Below are 15,184 nucleotides of genomic sequence, written 5' to 3'. Positions count from 1 at the left end.
TGAGAATTACATGGTTTCTTCTTGGTCCCACTCAATCCATCCACACCAAGATCTGGCTGAGAAAGAGGAAAGCAGCCCAAGTATCGGCTTGAAAATAAGACAACATGATTTCCATATCCAGTATGACAAGTTTTCCCGAGACAGGCCTGCAGCCACAGGCACATGTCTCACCCTGTCGAGACTCCGTAGCAGCTAAAGCAACCCGCACTCCCCGTGATCGAGTTGGGCACAAAAACCTACACCCACGCGCAAAAGCAAGGAAAGCCAAAGTGGGCAAAACTTTCCACCCATCTGCTTCCAAAGCACATGTTACTCGGGGTAAGGGAGGTGGGGAGGTTTCCATTTGCTTTTCTGTCCTCCAGCTCCACGCGCACCAGCAGGAACCTAAGCAAGATGAGGGGTTAAAATCATTCCTTTGGAAACTTCCAGGAGTGAAAATCTACCTCCTTTTAAAAACAATTCTTACTATTCTCTTTGTTTCTGTTTATCTGTTATAGCACTTTTTTTTCCTAAGGCCACCATCTTCCTCATAATCGATGACACCGGTAATCCCTCCATTTCTTGTTACCCACAATGGAGGTGAAACCACGGTTAGTTCTGGCATTACCACGTCCGGTTCAATTTATCACATTCTAACTCTTGACTGAGTCACGGGGGCCAGGTGGTAGAGGGGATCTTTGGTTACTTACACTCTCGTTCATTCAGACAACAAACACGGAGCACTGACATCAGCAACATGGAGTCAGGACAAAGAACAGAAATGGTTTCAAATCCCAGGTCCAACATTTCACTAGCCACGTGACTGTAAGGAAATTATGGAAATCTGTAAATCTTGGTTTCTTCACAAAGTAAGGACAAAATGTACTGTTGTGGGAATTAAATAAGGTAACGTATGCAAAGCGGTTAATATACAAGGTATGTCCAGAAGATATCTAGTCATGTAACATGAAAAATAGAGACATTTATTGAAGAAATACAACATGCAAGAAACAGTGTACATAGGACAATGACAACTCAGTCCCCTCCAAAGTAGGTACCCTGGAACCTCACACAGTTCCCCTAATAGCCATCAGCTACCCCATCATATCTTCCTGAATTTCATTAACAGTTTGAAATCTCTTCCCCTTTAAAGGTGATTTTAGTTTTGGGAAAAGTCAAAAGTCGCAGGACATCAAATCTGGACTGTAGCGGGGCTGAGTCACCTGGGTGATTAGATGCTTTTCTAAAAAACTGCATGAGCAGGCATGTTGTCATGATGAAGCTGCCAATCACCAGTTGCCCAGAGTCGCGGCCTTCTGAATCACCTGAATAGTTGCTGCAGAGGAATGTTTAAGCTTAACGCAAAATTTGATGCAGATTCATTGCTCTACTCGCTCAATCATTTTGAATGCGACGGCCACACAGTACACATACTCATTCAACAGTGTCTACTGCCCCCACTGACTTGTACAGCAAAGTCGTCACTGTTCACGCATGTGCATTCCAGTCCACTCTCCTTGGCTGCCAGGTTACATCAATGTCGCACAAACCATTCTCATTACATTAATGATGGATGGACTGTTTTCCAGATAGACCTTGTACTGTCTGACATCTGATGAGCTGAGTAATGTTAGCCATTACCAGCACCACCACAATCATCGCTATTATTAAGCTATACAGCTTGCCTTGCCAAACAATGGGAAATAAAGTTGAATAAGGTCCTCACTTCAAGGAGCTCATAGACTACCCTTAGACACAGACATATAAACAAATAACCATATAAAAATAATTTCAATCTGATCATCTGCCCCAATTTTTCTGAATTCCTTACATTCAAAAAGTATGAAACAATGACTTTGAACAAAACAATGAATTGAAGTTGAAGCTAAATATTTTTTACTCAACATACTCATCAAACCCCTGTGAACTTAACCTATAAGGTTTTCTTAAAGAGGTTCTGTCACTCTTTTGCATTTTTCCTTAGATTTTATTTATTTATTCTTAAAGAGAAGAAAAGGGAGAGAGAAAAAGAGGGAGAGAAACACTGATGTGTGAGAGCAACATCCATCAGCTGCCTCCTGCACTCCCGCAACTGGGGGACTTGTCCTACAACCCAGGCGCTGGATTCGAACCAGCAACCTTTCAGTTTCCAGGCTGGCACCCAACCCACTGAGCCACACCAGCCAGGTCATTCTTTTTTGTATTCTTAATTCTTGTAAACTGTTATAGTTTTGTTTTTTTTCATGTATAGGTACTATTATAGGAAAATGAAAAGCTGTGGAAATCTTAAGCCCATCCTCCTGGTTCAAATAAAAAACTTTAAAAATCAGAAGAGCAGATTCAAGATCCTTTCTCCCCCAAGTACAAATGAACACATTCCCCATGCCATTAAAACTAGGCAGCTTCTAAAAGTCTGGCATTAGTGGCCAACATTGCTGGCTATCAGGATTGTTAATCATGTTAGCAAATGAACCATTCACTAAAGACATAGGGCTGATATTCTGACACTAATTCCCAAGATGCAGAATCCAAAGCTGAATCATATCTGCCATTTGTAGGTAACTGACAGTTGAGCTTGAAGTACCAAGTATTCACAAAATACTGAATTTCTCTATTCTGTGCATTAAGCTTTATAGTGCACTAACAGGGTTATGCTTTTGTTGCAGTTTAGCTGGAAACAAAAAAATCTGAAATTTTTTTCACAGATACATGCTCCAAATTTTTGTAGAATTCTTTATGACTGTTACTTTGATGTATATGCCAAACAGGATAAACCAACACTGCTAATGGACACTAGGAACTTTATGTAATTGTATAGCCAGTTTGGCCAGTTTTATGGGTGTGTGTACACTTAATTTTGAATTGAGCAATATCCAATTTGGCAATGAGAGAGAATAATGAGTCTTTCTGCTTGTTTGTTTTAATTACTAACAACCAGAGAAAAGCTATTCACAGAAGCCAAAAGAATTCAAATCAGAAATGCGCTCTACTATTTGCAGACTACACCAAGATGCCTAAGTGATGTCCATTATTCAAGAGCTGTAAATGTCAGGAGGGGCACATCTGAAGCTGTGCTGAGTGAGGAAAACACATAAAGGCAGATGTTAACTTTTTTGAAAGACAAAGGCTGTGACAGAAGTCTCAGTAATAACCATTCATTCAATAATATTTAACATGTGCTCATGTGCCAGACTCTGTTCTAGGTCTGAGGATACCACAGTGAACAAGTAAACAAGATGCAGGGATTAAGAAGCATAATTGGTAGGTACAAAATAGACACGGGTGTGTTAAAAATAGTATAGAAAATGGAGAAGCCAAAGACCTTATACGCACAATCCATGGACATGAACTAAGGTAGGGGGTGAGTACTACTGGAAGGAAGGGCAGTACTAGGTGAGAGGGGGAAGGGGAAAAAAATTGAGACAACTGTAACAGCATAATCAATGAAATATACCTTAAAAAAACATACACATAATCAATCAATCAAAGCAAGGCAGGGAAGACTGAAGGGAAAAGTTAATGCTCTATGGTTTTTATGGTGAGTGGTTCTCATCAGCCGGTGGCAATCTTGGCAGAGGGTCTATAACCAGAAGTCTCTAACCCCACCCTCCTTCCTTGGCATTTTATTGCCATAGTTTCTCCCCTTCACCATCCCATTTCTATACTCACTAATCCTATACAGTATACCACCTTCCAGAAGATATGTTTAAGTCACAAGATATGAGGTATACCCCCATGTATGAGTCACTTGAGCTATCTTGCAATGGCAAATCTTTTTAATAGAGGCATCCCACCATCACTGTGGGAATATATATATTGAAGCATATATATATATATATATATATATATATATATATATATATATATATCCTCATTTCATTGTCTTATTTTTTTCCTCTTTTTTTCAATCCTTGCCTTGCCCTAGGACATCTTCTTTTTCATTGTTGTTGATTTTTTTTTTAAGAGAGACAGAGAAACATCAACGTGAGAGAGAAGCATGGATTAGTTGCCTCCTGCACACACCCAGACCAGGGATTGTACATGCCCAGACTGAGGACCAAACCCAAAACCTAGGTATGTTCCCCAACCAGGAATTGAGCCCTCAGCGTTTCCATTCCTGGACCACGCTCCAACTAATTGAGCCACATCAGCCAGGGCTCTCTTCCTTTTCCACTTAACCTTTTCTCATACTTCAGGCCCTGAGAGTTCTTCATTCTATAGAATAATTCATAATGCCTATCCTTCAAACTCCTCCTGTTTTGATGATGACTAGGATCATGATGATGATGATGATGATGGTGATGGTACTGAACATTTACTATGAACCTGAGGCTGTGCTCAGGAACTGATCAGTGTAATTCCTCACAACAAACCACTTAATAAGGTACTATTTTTATCTTCATTAACCTCATGAGGAAACTGAGGCTTAGAGAGGTTGTGTAACTTAGACAAGTCACATAGTTAGGAAGTGACAGAGCCATAACTTAAACCCAAAACAATCTGGCTCCAGAGCCCATAACTTTACCCACTTGGATCTACTTTCTGTCCTTTGGATGACCCATTTTCATCCACAGCTTGATTCCAGACTGCCTAGTGACTCTTTAACGTTGCTTGTCCCTCAGCTTGGGCACATTTGGTGCACACAGGAAATGCTCTTGAATCTAACCAGACAAAGAAGCCCATCTTCTGACTTCTCCGTAGCGGAAGATAGACCAGAGACAATTAAACAAAATTAGAGGTTGAAATAGAAATTACTTATAGTCACTATACGTATTTATTCCTGGGCTACATCATATTGAAGCTTGGTTAACTCAACAGTTCTTTGCTCATATATGCTATAGCGGTAAAAAAGCTACGTCACTCTTTGCCATTTCCTTTCCAGACAAGAGTGAATGTGTAGCACTGTTCTGACCAATAAGAAATAGGAAGTCGATAGGTCAGGGGTGAACAAGCTTCTAAAAAACATTTGTTTCACCACAAAAAGAAAAAAGAAAAAAAGATCACCACTACTGACCCATTTTTCTTTCTAGAATCCAGATGCAGTGCTAGAGAACAATGCAGCAGTCTAAGGCAATGAGTCAGCATGCCAATGCACTAACAACGGTGAAGCAGAAAGTTAGATGGAGTCTTGGACTTGAAGACATTGTTAAACCTCTATTCACGCACTTGTATGTAAGATAATTAAACGTCTTTATTGCTGAAGCCAGTTAGTCAGCATACTTGCAGCATAAAGCATTCCTTACTGGCACAATAGTAACATTAAAGGGCTTGCACTACATATTATGGACTCAATTATTCTAAGAAATCCTTTGTTAGCTTCTAAATACACCAAGTTAAGCCCTCTAGAAATGGTCATATGGCTTCTGGGCTAGGAGGAACCTAACCTCCTTACTGTAAAAGACTCCAGTGCCATGGGGGGCAGGGAAGGGGTGCAGGGAGGAAATCCTGGTGATGAGCCCAGAGGACAATGTATTGAACTGTAAATGATACACTGAATGAAGGAAAATATAAGTCCAAACAAAACTGGGCATTTCTATGAATTCAAGACAGGCAACGTGATAGCAGCGGGGGGAAAGAATACTGTAATAGTATGCAGAACTCAGAATCAGAATCCTGGGTTCTCATCTCTGTGGTATTGCCATAAGCATTATCATTACAGTTTTCTGGGCTTCAATATTATTGGTGAAATGAGAAAAGGAGCCAGATAACTTCTTGAGGCAAAGGCAGATCTAGAACACTTTAACTCTTTGAATCTATATAGCTTCCCATGTAAGGTGAAAACATATGACTTAGGGGTCAGTAAACTTTTTTGTACTTATAAGGAACTTGGAAATACAACTGTCTACTTCTACTTTCTAGATACATTGAGTGCAAAGGTAAATATTTCTTAGCAAATTATGTGGTCAGGATTATAGCTGAAGGATCTGCTGACAATATATATCACTATACAAAGTTCAACCAAATCAGTGTTTATATCATTTAATGTTCTTGGTGACACAGGGCAACGAAGGACTTCAGTTATTCCATATCTAGAAACTAGCAGAGAGGAACCATGGGGATGAGAGGTTATATAACTGAAATAAAATCTGCCCAAAGGCCAACTCATGGAGTGAGTGAAATTTTCCTTTGCTATTTCTGACATGTTACCCATCCTCTCCTGTTCTCCATCTACCCAACCACCCATTCCTTCCTCCAACCCCCAAATTAATTTCATATCATTCTTTCTCTTATGTCATTGCTCTCTGATTTCCAAGGTGATCTGATTAGATTACAAAATAAGCAAATCTTGTGTTATTACATCAAGAGAAGTCTAGCTTCACAGAGAATATTAAATCAAGAAAAAATAATGAGCGAATTTACCTGAGTGATAAATCCAAAAAAAAAAATCCTGAAATTCTGAAATGCTGTCATTCAATTCTTTCATATTCTTTCTTCATATAACATAACAAAATTCAGCTTAATAAGTATTTATGGAAGAATTCCTATGTTGTGAATGGCATGCTAGACTTTAGAAAGAGCTTGCAAATGAGTAAAATGTTGTCTGCTCTCAAGAAACTCATAATTTTTCATGATATTTACATAAATACCTCTAAATACATGGCAGTCCACAAAGTGATACAGAAATGTTCAGAAGAAGAATTCCAACTGAGAAATCATGAAAAGGCTTCAATGAAAAATTTAAACTTAGATGTAGAAAATAGTTCGTGTTTATATTCTGTTCTGAAATACATTCCCTAGTTTCTGAAATCCCCAATTGTCCAGAGCATAACTTAGATCACAACACAAAATACTGAGATTTCTAAGATGGCAGCCCAGGTAAATATGCCTGGCCTCCTTGCACAACCACATCAAAATTACATCTGAACTACAGAACAGCCATTACTTAGAACCATCAGAAATGGAGTTAAATGGATGTCCCACAAGTACAGAATTAAAGGAAAAAACACATCCATCCAGACTAGTAGGTGGGGCACAGACGTGCAGATGCAGAGACATGGAGATGTGGAATGGGCTGGTAGCACACCCACTTGCGGTGGATAAAAGTTGGGAGCGATAGCTGGGGAACAAGGGTCCTAGCCCCACACCAGGCCCACCAGCCCAGGGTTCTAGTTCCAGGAAGATAAGTCTCTATAACTTCTGCTTGTCAAAACCAGCAGGGTCTGAATTGGTGGAAGAAACTGCTGGATTCCCAAGCAGTTCCTCCTAAAAGATCCATGCACAGACTTACTCAGACTCACTCCCTCTGAGCACCAACACCAGGGCAGCAGTTTGAAAGGCACCAGTGGCATACAGAGAGGAAATGAAGTATCTGGCATCAGGGCAAGAACTGAGGGACAGTTTTCTCCTAGACAGAACTGCTGATAGAGGCTATTGTTCCTTTTCTGAGCCCTCCCCCACAGAGCCACAGAGCAGCACACACCATATTTGAGACCCCAGCAACCTGGCTTGCACTGTTTATCCTGCCCTGGTGATTCCCTAAAGCTCTACCCCACCCAACTTATAGACCCACCCAAGCCATTGTTAACAGTGGCTTTTTCATATGAATGGCTTGTCTTGGCTCATGCTTCAGATATTCCTAAATCTTCTCAAACAAGGAGCAGCTGGCCTCAGTGAGACCGTACCTCTTGCTAAGTGGTCCCAGGTTCAGCACTAATAGCAGCTAGCCTTGGTACACACCTGGCAGTACCTCCAAAAGCAGCATAAGTAGCATTCATCTGCAGATCACTTTATAGCTTATGCCAAGTGGTCACAGATGGAACACAAGCAGACTAACCTTGGTCTGTACCTCCCAGGAAACCTCAGAGCCTGCACACCCAGCAGGCAGCTATGGACCACTTCAGAGCACCACCACCCAACCACCTCCAAAAGTGACACACTCAAGGGGCAGACTCAGCAAGCACCAGAGCACTGCTGAAGTAAGTCCTGCATTGTGGAGTGGGCCTTGGCACAGCTGATCCTCCACGGAGGGCAGAAGTTGGTGGTCAGTGGTCACAGCCAGTCCTTGCAGCTGACTGGCCTGGATAAATCCCTCCTATTGATCTGCAACATCAACCAAGGCTCAACTACAAGAGGAGAGTATACTCAGCTCACACGAAGGGTGCACCTCGAGTACCCAGCTTGGGTGATAGGGGAAGCTGAACCACTGGACCCTACAGGACACCTGCTACATTAGGCCACACTACCAAGACAGGGAGTCATAGCAGCTGCACCTAATACACAGAAACAAACACAGGGAGCCTGCCAAAATATGGAGACAAAGAAACATGGCCCAAATGAAAGAACAGATCAAAACTAACTAACTAACTAAATAAATAAATAAATAAATAAATAAACAAACAAAAGGGAGATAAGCAATCTATCAGATGCAGAGTTCAAAACACTGGTTTTAAGGATGCTCGATGAAATTAATGAGGACTTCAACAGCATAAAAAAATGCAGTGAGAAATGAAGGATACACTAGTTGAAATAAAGAACAATTTACAGGGAATCAACAGTAGAGAGGACAAAGTTGAGAATCAGATCAATGATTTGGAACATAAGGAAGCAAACAATAACCAATGAGAACAACAAGGAGAAAAAAGAATTCAAGAAAATGAGGGTAGTGTAAGGAGCCTCTGGGACAATTTAAAGTGTACCAACATTCACATAATAGGTGTGCTGGAAAGAGAAGAGAAAGAGCAAGAAATTGGACATTTATTTGAAAAATTAATGAAAGGAAACTTCCCTAATTTGGTGAAGGAAATAAGCATACAAGTCTAGGAAGCACAGAGAGTCCCAAACAAGATAGATTCAAAGAGGCCCAGGCCAAGATACATTATAATTAAAATGCCAAAGGTTAAAGGTAAAGAGAGAATCTTAAAAGCAGCAAGAGAAAAGAAGTTCGTCACCTACAGGGGAATTTCCATAAGACTGTAAGCTCATTTCTCAAAAGAAATTTTGCAAGCTCAAAAGGATTGGCAAGAAATATTCAGAGTGATAAAAAGCAAGGACCTACAACCAAGATTACTCTATCCAGCACAGCTATCATTTAGAATTATAGAGCAGATAAAGAGCTTCTAGACAAGAAAAAGCTAAGGAGTTCATCATCACCAAACCATTATTATATAAAATGTCAAAGTGACTTATTTAATAAGAATAAGGTCAAAACTATGAACAACCAAATGGCACTAAATACATACCTATCGACACTTGAATCTAAAAAACAAACTAATCAAAGAAGAACAGAGACAAAAGCATAAATACAGAGAACATTTTTACAACTGCCAGAGTGGAGGGAGTTCTGGGGGAATTAGTAAAAAGATGAAGGGTTAAGAAGTACAAATTGGTAGTTACAGAATACCCTCAGGGACATAAAGTACAGTATAGGAAAGGAGCAGCCAAAGAACTTATACAAATGACCATGGACACGAACAATGGTGTGGAGATTGCCTGAGAGGGTGTTGTGTGGAGGGGGGCAAAGGGGAAAACCTTGAGACAACCGTAGTAGCATAATCAAGAAAATATATATTTTTTAAAAAAGCAAAATACTCAATTGGTAGTTTGTACAGCTAGTAAGGATACCATAGCAAAATTAATTCTTAAGGAAGAGGATTCTCCCCTGTCTTCCCTACAGCTGCTTTCTTGCTTCCCCCATCCCACATAAACAAGGTAATAAGGAGAGAGAATGTGTAGCCCAAAATCAGGAACACCAATGACAGATACAGAGCCAGAACGCATATCTGCCCATCTCAATGGCATTTTTTTCTGGTACTACCTAACCCCATAAGCAAAAGAAACTGCCTAGACACTAGGGTCCCAAAACTCTCAACTACAAGAGTAATTACTTCCATTCACAGATTCTTCTCTCCCTCATCTCCCACTTCTGACCTTCCACCAACCCCCTCCTACGCTTCCTCCCAATGCCTCAGTGTCTGTTTTGATCAAAAAGAACATCATGTTATAAATGGTGCTGATGCTCAAGCAGTGAACAGCCGAGGAACTATAAAGATCTGTTTAGAATCATAACCACTTAGCAGGCACACGGCCACTGGGACTTTATGACCATTAATTAGTTTATCCTCTCTGAATCCCTCTAAGGCATCCCTTATTATCTCCATTTGACAAATAGAGCAAAACTAAAATGCAGAGAAATTGACTAATTGACTGGGTTGCAATAAGGGGGGGAAGACGACAACAGACTATTAAAAGCAAGTACTGTGATGAAACTTGAAGACTCTAAATGCATGTCTGACTTTCTGCAACATATTAGCATCCAAACTTTTTGAATCCAGAAGGAGATTCTTGAAGATTCTCTAATTTACTCACCTCCATTTTCCATACCAGGATATTAGGGCCTACTGAGATCAAGGACTTGCTCAAGGTCATGTTGGAGGAGGTACCACTCTGCCCCTGGTCTCCTGGCCCCAGAGGTAGTGCTCTGTCTTCATAGAGGAAACCCAGATCCAGAGACTTGGAGTCACACAATTTGCTGATGGCAGCACTGCTCCAGAGTCCCAGGAGAGATGCAAGAACAGGTTTACATTTTCTGTACAGTGCAAAGGTCCCTGGCCAAGCACACAGGCAGTGGCTAAAATCCAACCTGCACTCTGTCAGCCAAGCTGTAGGCTTTGAGATGGGAGTGCATGCACCCAGAAGAAGGGGTGCCATCTGCCCACAGGGCTGCTGCTACCCAGAGAGGCCTCCTTCTTCTAACATGCACTAAGACACCACATAGATCAACAGCAGCTCTGGGGCCAAGTCTCTTGACTCCTTTTCTCATGCTAAATAGGAAAGTCAAGCTGTCTTTACAGACTGGAAGGAGAAAAGCCAAGAATGATATGTGGTTTCTAACTTCTATGGCATTATTACATACCAAGAAGAAGGCAACACAACCAACCAGATTGCCTGGCTGAAAAAGTGCCAGGGTACTTCATTCTGATTATAATATAACACATTCTAAATGGAGCACAATTGCTTCAACTCCACGTGAATTAAATATATTTTGAACTTTTTATAACATTTTTTTGGAAAATATGTGCAATTGTTTCAGGTTTTGCACCAAGGAGGATGCCTGAAGAGGTCTTCTAAAATTCAAGGGGGGTGCAATCTCCTCTGTGCCTGCCCAGCCCTGACTGTTATCAATCCTTCATCCAGCTATGGCTGGTGGTGGGGAGAGGAGACAGAAACTTATACCCATTCTCTGTGGAGGTAGAACTACCAGAGGAGAGATTTCTTTCCATCTTGGCTAGAGGCCTAGCTACTCTTTCTTTTCTAAAACAGGCCCAGGTCCATGTTGCAGCTGCCTAGCAGCCTCTAAAACAGATGCTGTATTAGATTTCCTGGCACCCAGACCATCCCCTTCCCAATGCAGCCATTATCAGGCTAGCAGCAACATTGTGGTAAGTGAACAGTAGGAACTGTTTCAACATGGGGAGTGAGAGTGAAGGAAGATTCAAAATAAATTTGATATTTCTAACTGGGAACCTTGCAATATCAATAACCAGAATGGAGAAAGAGGAAAGAGAGGCATTTTGAAGTGAAAGTAAAAGAATTCTGCTTTGGACATACTGATAGCCAGCTAGAAATGAAACTCTGAAGCTCAGAAATACACAGAGAAGAGCCATGGATGCAAAAATCATCATGATCCTTCAGAACAGGGGACATGAGTCTTCCTTCTCTGTGTCTTTGCATCATTTGTGGACCACGGAGCCCATTATATGTGCCCAAAGGGGGGAAAGAAGGGTAAGCAGCCAGGAAGACCACTTTCAGCCATTTCTGTGGTCTATTATTACATCACAAGCCACCCCAAATTCAGTGCCTGACAGTAATGATTTATTATTTCCCATGATTCTAAGTGCTGACTTGATGACTTTCCTGCTTCAGGTATGATGAGTGGCTGGAAATGAGTGGCATCCAAAATGGCCTCATTGCACATGGCTATCAACAGGCGCTAGACGCCAGCCTGGAGCGCAGCTGCAGCTGTCAGCCAGGTGGCCTCAATTCTCCTCCACAGACCTTTCTCTGAGGCTGCTTGGACTTCTGCACAGTGGGCAGCTGGGTTCTAAGGAAGAGGCTTCCAAGAGAATGAAACCAAATGTGCAAGTACTTACGGAGCTTCCAATTACATTATGTGTGCTAATGCCATATTGGCCAAAGCTCAGTAAATGGCCAAGCTTAAAGGAAAGCACACAAGGGCATGAATACTCGGAGGCATGGTCCACTGGGGGCCACGAAAGCAGCAGTCCAGCACACCTCCTGAAGGAATTAAGGGCTCTCCCTTTCCCATTACTATCTCAATTAGACTTTTTACAGTGGGATTCAGTATCTGCTCCAATCTCATCACTCACATTTTCACATGAGCTTTCAGCTCTAGATAGACTTGACTTCTTAGGATCCTAGGTCCTGTGATTGGAAAGAATCCTAAAGTTCACCCATTGCGTGCGTGCGTGTACACACACGCCTCAGTCCCGTCTCTGGGACTCTTCTCAGCCAGTTTTTCCTCTTTTGCTCCTTCTAAACTCTAGCCCTTTTTTCTCTTCTATCCTGCTCCAAGACCAAAACCTTTAACTATATTGTTCTTTAAAAAACAAATGTCTACATGCTTAGGTCTTCCAATTTCACACAAAAGTCATTTTGTTCTTCAAGAACAAATAAAAGAGATTGGGAGTAACAGAAAGGCAGGTTGCAGTGCAGCCCTGGCTCTGTCAGCAGGCCCAGGGCTGAGTCCTGGCTCTGCCACACACCAGCCCGTGACTCTGCACTGTTTCGTTCTTGTCATTTCTCTGGACCTCCATATCCTCATGTGTAAAATGAGGGTTATAGTAACAGCTACTGGCAATGATTACTGGGGGTACTAAGTGCTTTAGTGGATGGAAAGTCTTTAACATGATGGCTAATGCAAGGTGAGCACTCAATACATGTTAACTCTTTTTACCCAAAAGGCATGATTCACAAAGAAGTCAATGATGGGAGGACAAAGAGGTGGTACAACAGGGCTCTCTCATTGGGAGACCAGGCTCTCAATGCAAAAAGACCTAAAAATAAGGATTTATTGGTTCGACACATGAAACATGAAGGTGCATAACAGGCTAATGTCAGAGTTCAAACAACTTTGTTAGAAGTCAAGTTTTGTTTGCTTTTGTTGTTTTCTGTTGCTTCTGCTTTTTGGTTTTGCTCTGCTTTCCTCTTGGGTGTCATTCTGAGGCTCCCTGTGGTGGCAAGATGGTCCCGGGCGTATCGCTTTCATGGCGTCTCATTTGTAAATCCTTTGAAGAAAGAGTGTGAGTTTCTCAGAAGTCTCAGCCAGGGAATCATCGCATCTAGTTGGTTCTTTTGGATCGTGAGGCCATCGCTGAGCCAATCACTGTGGTGAGAGGAGTCCTGCGATGAGCCCAAGGCCTCGTGCCCAGCTCCTGAGCCCTGTTTTGCGGGCAGGACTGAGAGTGGAGGAATGTGGCGCCCGGAGAAGATCAGACTACTACTACCGGAGGAATAACTCTGGGCAGGCAGGCAGAATAACATGCGCCCACAACACTGCAGGCCACAGTACTTAATGGTAAAAACTTCGAAATTACCCACAAAAGAGTTAAAATAACTATAGAATGTACATAAGGGAATCTGGAAAAATAGTAATTTTAAATGAAAATTTGAATGATGTGCAAAAGTTAACTATATGTTAAGTGAAAGGACCTGGACATGAATATACGCACATATACACACATGCTACAGTGCATCTTTAATGCTAACAGTGAAAAAAAATATTGCATTGCAAGTGTATATCGCTTTCAAAAGTTCACTTTATGCCTCTTTGCTTTTATGAAAGAGCTCCATTAGTACCTGTTTTCATGAACGAAAAGAAATAGAACGAGGATTTTTGCTTTTATGATAAAGGTGAAGAGTAAAAATAGCGTTTAGTATTTGCTTTGCAGTGAGCCAGTGCATGCGCCCCAAGCAGGGGGCATGGCACCGAGAACTCCTTCCCAGGGGACTACACCCAGCATCTCAGTGTCCAGCTCCAAAGCTTTGAACTGCGTCTGTGAGCATCCGTTAGCAAGATGTGTCCTAAAGTAGTTCACTTTATGCCATTTACACTTAGGAAAGATTTCATAAGAATGCTCTGCTTAGGAACCGGGCTGGTGTGGCTCAAGGGACTGAGTGCCATCCTGCGAACCAAAGGGTCACCGGTTGGATTCCCAGTCAAGGCACATGCCTGGGTTGCAGGCCAGGTCCCCAGTGGGGGCTGTATGGAAGGCAACCACATGTTGATGTTTCTTTCCCTCTCTTTCTCTCTCCCTTTTCCTCTGTCTAAAAAGAAATAAATAAAATATTAAAAAATAAAAAGAATGCTGTGCTTTCAGATAGTGAGGTTTGAAACCCATAAAGCCACAAGCCCAGCTGAACAAAACAACAGAAGAAAAATAGAATAGAAAGAGGGAAAACACAAGAATTTATAAGAACACCACATAATTAGTCACCACAGAAATAAACACAGTCCATTTAGGGGGAAGTCAGTTTTCTTTGGCCAAGCTATATTTTTAACATTGTCAGAAGGAAAAAAACACAAAACATCCCAGATATGCCCTAAGCACGTATCTGCCCATTTTTCCTCTCATCTTCCAAGAGGAAATTCATGGAAGACATCAAATCCCTATGTCAGAAACAGACTCCAGGTTTTTATTAAAAGTGAAAACCATGTGCCATTTCTACAGAAAAGTTCAACACTACCTGTTGCCGTAGGAACCAGTGAAGCCACAGGGGGATTAGTAAAGAATTAAGGGCGCTCCTAGACCTGCGACCGCCACCTGCTGCTTCTGAAGCCTTTAAGGACTCCTCACACTCACACAGTTTTGTGAGTACATCCTATAGGTCCCATAGATTGAGAAGTCATTATGAGATATATATACACTCACATATATATGCACACATATATATATATATCCCCATTGCTAGATATAAGAATTTTTGGATCATTTGTATTTCATTAATTATATTCACATCTTTACTCTGTTGAAAAACAGCCCTACACGTTACGCGCTTGTCATACGTGGAGGCCCCCAGACCCTTACAGCGTCATCGTCATTGGGTGGGTGAAGCTGGTGAAGTCTGCATGACCCCCATCAATCAGGGAAAACATTTCTCCCAAACACACACTGTGAAAGTCCCTAAGAATCCCCTTTAGACACCTCTCCCTGTCACCCCAGTTTCCCACTCAGAACACTAGGCACTG

At 41.7% G+C, this 15,184-nt stretch overlaps 1 pseudogene; it reads left to right on the top strand.

Moving 5' to 3' along the window:
- The window catches only part of LOC123818718, a 121,726-nt pseudogene extending 109,743 nt beyond the window's left edge, over positions 1-11,983 (top strand).
- The last annotated feature ends 3,201 nt before the right edge of the window (positions 11,984-15,184 follow it).

The sequence above is a fragment of the Phyllostomus hastatus genome, unplaced genomic scaffold, assembly GCF_019186645.2.
Source record: "Phyllostomus hastatus isolate PE091 unplaced genomic scaffold, TTU_PhHast_1.1 phas_contig_29, whole genome shotgun sequence".
NCBI lineage: Eukaryota > Metazoa > Chordata > Mammalia > Chiroptera > Phyllostomidae > Phyllostomus > Phyllostomus hastatus.
The sequence above is the reverse complement of the archived record's forward strand: the minus strand, read 5'-3'. Positions and strand labels throughout refer to the sequence as shown.